This window comes from Podarcis gaigeae (genome assembly GCF_964106915.1).
Source record: "Podarcis gaigeae genome assembly, chromosome: W".
Lineage (NCBI taxonomy): Eukaryota > Metazoa > Chordata > Lepidosauria > Squamata > Lacertidae > Podarcis > Podarcis gaigeae.
In genome coordinates this window covers 12,940,235-12,946,847 of record NC_139695.1, presented here as the reverse complement: position 1 = coordinate 12,946,847, position 6,613 = coordinate 12,940,235, and the positions used below count along the sequence as shown (strand labels likewise).

The 6,613-nt window shown below is 48.6% G+C and overlaps 1 pseudogene across 1 annotated transcript in view; it reads right to left on the bottom strand.

The window, feature by feature from the left end:
* The window catches only part of LOC310835961 (P2R1A-PPP2R2A-interacting phosphatase regulator 1-like), a 53,910-nt pseudogene that overhangs the window by 5,972 nt on the left and 41,325 nt on the right, over positions 1 to 6,613 (bottom strand). Inside the window, exons 9-10 of the transcript XR_014568646.1 lie at positions 4,769 to 4,865; positions 2,420 to 2,966 (exon numbers count right to left, since the gene is read on the bottom strand). The product of XR_014568646.1 is annotated as a P2R1A-PPP2R2A-interacting phosphatase regulator 1-like (transcript). The remainder of the gene's footprint in view (positions 1 to 2,419; positions 2,967 to 4,768; positions 4,866 to 6,613) is intronic.

The window sequence follows — 6,613 nt, the reverse complement described above, 5'->3', positions numbered from 1 at the left end:
TACACAGATCTGGCTGACACAAGCCACAAAACCACAGCTCGCCCCTATACACGAAGCCAAGCCAAAGCACAACTAAGTGCAATACAGCCATCTTCTCAGGAAAACTCTTCACAAAGTTCAAGAGGTCAAGACACAAAGACTTTAGCAACTAATCCACACCTAATGACCCACCTAAGTGGTACTCAGGATATCACTCAAGAAATCACTCAAGGTATCTCTCAAGTAATTAAGGAACAAAAGAAGAAAAGGCACACTAGCCTGGGAACTTCCTCTCTGCCCAGAACATTGGAGGCTAGACACCACACCCCCTCTACAGTATTTATAGGAACTCAAACATTGAGATCCCGCTCTGTTCCAGTAACAAGAAGCCGAAAGCACCAGCCTGAAGATGACGAGTGAGACCTCGTCGAAACGTCGCCTAGACACCCCAACTTTTACACGGGAAGACACCCGAGGACACCAAAACCTGCATACATATATATATATATATACATACACACACACACACACACACACACACACACACAAATACATTACAGCGGTACCTCTGGTTGCAGACAGGATCCGTTCTGGAGGTCTGGCCGGATTCCGAGGTTTTTGCAACCAGAGGTTTTTGCAACATTCTGTACATGTGCGCGGCGTGCTAGAGCGCTTCTGCGCAAGCTGCAAAACCCAGTAAAACACTTCTGGGGTTGCCACTTACATATCCCGAAGTTTACGTAACCAAAGGGTTACATAAGCGGAGGTACTGCTGTATTTGCACTTCACGGATGCTCATCCATAGTAGGCGCAGGCGTGGTTCAACCTGGCCCTCCAGCTGTTTTGGGATTACAACGCACATCATCCCTAGCTAACAGGACCAGTGGTCAGGGATGATCGGCGTTGTAGTCCCCAAACAGCTGGAGGACCAAGTTGGGCCATGCCTGATCTAGAGCAGTGGTGGCTGAGGAAACCAACTCTCCCCAGGTGAAAACCGGAATAGGGGTAACAAGAGGTACAACTCCAATTCCAAACCAACGCTTTCCAAAGGAAAATTCCAGGAAGGGAAAAGCCAAATGTCCTTTTTTTCTCCTTTTTCCAAGCCAGATGAGCACAATCTCACATCAAATTCCGTGCTATTTCTCGGAATGAAGGAAGGAAGAAAATCAAAGTTTTCCAAATGTGGACGACAAGAAACATTTGGAACCAGAATCCTACAAATAGGACAACGTTGCCTATCAATACAGACCAGCCAGCGCTCACAGAACATGGGGAAAGGGCTTCATAAATACAAATCACCAGACTACTACGATTATGATTGTGATTATTTTATTTTATTTTACAGAATTATAAATAATAAATAGCGTGTGAGACAGTAGATGACAAATTGTTTGCTTCTTTTTAAAAAAGAAAAAAGAAGTTAAGGCCGATGGGATCTTGTGAGAAGGAATAGATCAGGCTTCCTCAACCTTGGCCCTTCAGATGTTTTTCGCCTACAATTCCCATGATCCCTAGCTAGCAGGACCAGTGGTCAGGGATGATGGGAGCTGTAGTCCCAAAACAGCTGGAGGGCAGAGTTTGCCTAGGTCTGATCTAGTTTATTTCAACTCCATTCTTACCTTCAGAACAGGCATGGGCAAACTCCGGCCCTCCAGATGTTTGGGGACTGCAACTCCCATCGTCTCTGACCCCTGGTCCTGTTAGCTAGGGATGATGGGAGTTGTAGTCCCAAACATCTAGAGGGCTGGAGTTTGCCTGTGCCTGCTTCAGAACAAGCGATCGCAACAGCTTTTCCGAGAATTAAGAGTTACGATCCGAGCAGACATTGGCAAAATAATTTATAATAATAATTTATTCTTTATACCCCGCCCATCTGGCTGAGTTTCCCCAGCCACTCTGGGCGGTTTCCAATCAAGTGTTAAAAACAATACAGCATTAAATATTAAAAACTTCGCTAAACAGGGCTGCCTTCAGATGTCTTTTAAAGAGAAGATAGCTGCTTATTTCCTTCACATTTGAAGGGAGGGTATTCCACAGGGCGAGCGCCACTACCAAGAAGGCCCTCTGTCTGGTTCCCTGTAACCTCACTTCTTGCAATGAGGGAACCGCCAGAAGGCCCTCGGTGCTGGATCTCAGCGTCTGGGCTGAATGATGGGGGTGGAGACGCTCCTACAGGTAGTTAAAAGGAAAACCGGCAAACCAGGCAGCATTGGGCCTGATGTGTCTATTAAAAGGAGAATTATTCTTTCTAAACAAGTATCTAGACCAGGCATTGGCAAACTCGGCCCTCCAGCTGTTCGGGGACTACAACTCCCACAATCGCTAGCTAACAGTACCAGTGGTCTGGGATGATGGTAGTTGTAGTCCCCAAACAGCTGGAGGGCCAAATTTGTGTAGGCCTGACCTAGAGCAACAGAGTTTATTTCAACTACATTCTTACCTTTGGAACAAGTGACGGCGACTGGTTTCTCGCCATTTTTAACGCGAATATAAATTGGGTGCTTTTCCGATAATCTGGAGGAAATGTGGATTCACTTTCTTTGAAAGGAAAGTCCCGATCCGAGCAGTTGTTGTCAAAATAATTGGTAGTTAAAAGGAAAACCGAGCAGATGTTGGCAAAAGAATTAAAAGGGAAACCGGCAAGCCAGGCACCGCTGGGACCTGACGCATCCCTTAAAAGGATTAAAATCGCCAGGAGACGTTGCCGAGAAGGAAGGTTGACGGCATTTCGCACTCTGCGCTCATAATCCGCATGCCCTCAGGGGTTTTATGCCACCAATTTCTCTGTAGGCGGGTATAGGGAAAGGACGGCACGGGCGGACATCCAGGCGAGCGGCAGGGGGGAGTCACTTGGGGGAAAGGTCATCCATCAAGATGAAGGGGGTTCGGATCGCGCAACAGGTGCTTCCGCCACGGCGCCTTTGGCCAGGGAGTCGGAGGAAAGCCTGGCACTGCTGGAGCTCCTGTCGAGGGCGTCCGAGGACAAACTGCAGGGCACGAGGGGAAACCACAAGCTTCAGTCAGGGCACATGAAATGAAAATTAAAAATTAAAAAAATGTCCAGTAGAAACTTAAGAGCAGGCATAGGCAAACTCCTATGTTACATTTCCCATAATCCCTGACCACTGGTCTTGTGAGCTAGGGATGATGGGAGTTGTAGTCCAAAAACAGCTGGATGGCCAAGTTGGGCCACGCCTGATCTAGAGCAGTGATGGCCCAACTTGGCCCTCCAGCTGTTTGAGGACTACAATTCCCACCATCCCTGACCACTGGTCCTGCTAGCTAGGGATGATGGGAATTGTAGTCCCCAACATCTGGAGGGCCGGAGTTTGCCTATGCCTGTTATAGACCAACTCATTTTGTTCTGAAGAAGTATGTGCATACATCTTCAGATAAAGTGCATATAAAGTGAATGCAAAAACAAACAAAAAACAACAAATCCGAAGAAGTCACTGGCAGGTTCTGGTCCGTACCCAGCCGGGTGGATTGGGTTCAAATCAAGTCAGTTGAAATCACGATTCAAGTCACTCAGTAACGCTTGATATATATACACACACCGTATTTTTTGCCCTATAGGACGCACTTTTTCCCTCCAAAAATGAAGGGGAAATGTGTGTGCGTCCTATGGGGCGAATGCAGGCTTTCGCTGAAGCCTGGAGAGCGAGAGGGGTCGGTGGGCACCGACCCCTCTCGCTCTCCAGGCTTCAGGAAGATATCCGCAAGTCTTGCAAGCCCTGTGGGAGGTCCCGCGGGCTCGCAAGGCTTGCGGGCAGCAGCCTGAAGCCCAAAAGCTCGGGGGACAGCGGGGAGGTGCAGCGCCGCCATCCCGCTATTCCCCGACCCGATCTGGAGGCTGGCGGGGGGGAGAAGCAAGCTTGCTTCTCCCCCCCCCCCGCCAGCCCCACAAGCTCGGGGGATAGCAGAGAGGCGGAGCGCTGCCACCCCGCTATTCGCTAAACCCGATCTGGAGGCTGGCGGGGGGGAGAAGCAAGCTTGCTTCTCTCCCCCGCCAGCCCCACAAACTCGGGGGACAGCGGGGCAAGCTGCTGCCCCACGGAGGCTAGAGAGGCTGTCCCTGAAGGCAGAAGGGGGAGACGGAGCGCTCCGCCTCCCTCTTCTAGCTTGGGGATGGCTGCACAAAGTCTCTGCAGGGCAGCGGAGTGCGTTGCCCCACAGAGGCTAGGGAGGCTGTCCCTGAAGGCAGAAGAGGGAGACGGAGCGCTCCGTCTCCCTCTTCTACCTTGCGGATGGCTGCGCAAACCTGGGGGGGAAATAAATTTTTTTCCCTTGTTTTCCCCCCCAAAAAAACTATGTGCGTCCTATGGGCCGGTGCATCCTATAGGGCGAAAAATACGGTATACACACACACACACACACACACACACACACACACACAGAAAGGCCAAACCTTGCTGGCATCCTCTTAATACTAACTCCCATCATCCCTAGCTAACAGGACCAGTGGTCAGGGATGACGGGAGTTGTAGTCCCCAAACATCTAAAGGGTCGTGTTTGCCTATGCCTGGACTAGAATGTCACTTAAATAAAAAAGCTTTAGAAAGATTTTTCCTCCAAAAGCATTTTGTTTTAGAAATCTGATTTAAATTTTTAAAAATCCAATTTAAGTAAAAAAAATCAGATTTAAATATAAAATCCCTTTAAAAAAAAAATCATTGATTTTTATCCACCCTGGGTAGGAACTATTTTGGAATGCTAGAACATCAAAAGACATGGCAAACCATTTCTGGGCCAAGATGAGTAGTATATGCATTATTAAGATTAATTTTACCATGAGCTGAGGTCTGACAGTTGGGTCACGTCGGGAGAAAGCATGTTGGTGGTTCCTTGGAAAAGTCTCTTGGGCTGGCTTTCGGTTTCCATTTTTCCTACCAAAATCAAGCAGATTTGGTTCAGATTGGAGGAGGAGACCTTCAAAAAGCAGCAGTTTGAAGCTTGCCTCATAGCAGCAAAACAAGACAACCAAACCAAGTCTCTGGGTGATTATCATTTCAGGCACCCGCTCCTCGACTCCAGGCATAGGCAGACTCTGCCCTCTGGATGTTTTGAGACTACAACTCCCATTGTCCCTAGCTAATAGGTGTTGGCATAAAACCAAGGAAATGGGGGCAATTGGCAGGCCCCCAGCTGGCTCTAGCCCACTGGCTGGTGTGTTGGGCGATCTCCAGTCCTTGGATCAGCTACTAACAACAGCTGTTGCTGTCTTAGCAAACTCATCAGCAAATCTCTTTGGAGGTTTGCCTTTTGTGGCCCTTGCAGATATGCATACTAGATGCAAGTCTTCAGCACTCATCTCCTCCTTCTTAGGAGAATGGTGGCCAATGGTGAACAGTGGTTCTTCCAGTTTAGTGTCAAACCCATCAGATGGTCTGAGTGAGGCCTTTGCGCTCTTGTAGTCTGCTGTGTCATCACTGTCGCTGACATCAGCAGCAGCACCGCCCACTAAGCTGGAATCTGAACTCTGATCATCATCCTCAGCTTCCTCTGCTACCTCAGCATCCTCATCTTCTGAGTGACTCTGGAAAATCCCCACATCCCACCCCCACTTGGGATTGTATTCAACACTCTTTGTGAACCGTATGGTCTTAGTGTCAGTCATGAGTACCCTGTATGCACCTTTTTCATACCCCATGAACAAACCATGTGCCCCACGCTTCCCAAGCTTGCTGCTCTGTGGGCTGTGGACCCACATGTCAGAACCAAAGATTCTCATGTGCTTGACGTAAGGTTTCTTACCAAACATCTTCTCATAGGGAGTACAGCCAATAGGTGAAGACAATCTCCTGTTATACGTGTAAACAAAATTATTCAGCGACTCTGCCCAATATTGCTCAGGAAGATTGGCATCATGCAACAAGATTTTTAGGCCTTGAAGCAAAGTTTGATTTGTCCTTTCACAAAGTCCATTCTCCCAGGGACTTGAGAGGTCGTGCTGGATTCCCTTCTCAGTCAAAAAAGCTTCAAACTGCTGAGAAGTGAATTCCCCACTTCGGTCAGTAAACAAACAACCAAGTTGTCTACCGTGGGCATTATTCAACCAAGCTCAGAAGGCCTTGAACCTAGGAAATGCTTCTGATTTCTGCTTGAGCACAAACACATGAATGTACCTGTAAAAAGCATCAATTAAAACCATGAAGTACCTGGCACCCAAAGAGGGTGAAAGTGGACCAACCAGGTCTGCGTGGACTAGCTAATAGGGTTTAGAAGCCTGCCTGCTAGACACTTTGCTTTTGGGTGCAACCTTCACTTTGTTTTCTGCACAAGAGACATATTTCATATAATACCTGCAGAGTTTGATTGTTATACCTTGAACCTTCTCTGGCATCTTGGCGAGCGCTTGCCATGCCATGTGACCAAATCTTTGATGATGTGTGTCAGGGGTTCAGAAGGAGAGACACAGGAGGGGGAGCAAATGGAGAGTGAGGAGGAGGAGTACGAGGGGGGCGCAGGCAGTGACAGTGGCCAGAGTTATTCCACAAGCCTCTCTAGCGAATCGGAGGACTCACAGAAGGGAGCGCCGGTGGCCAGAGCAAGGGAGATTCCAAGGGAGAAACCTCAAGAGGGAGGGGCCAGCGGGGAGTCTCTGAACAGCAGCTGGAGATCAGGGCCAGCGTCT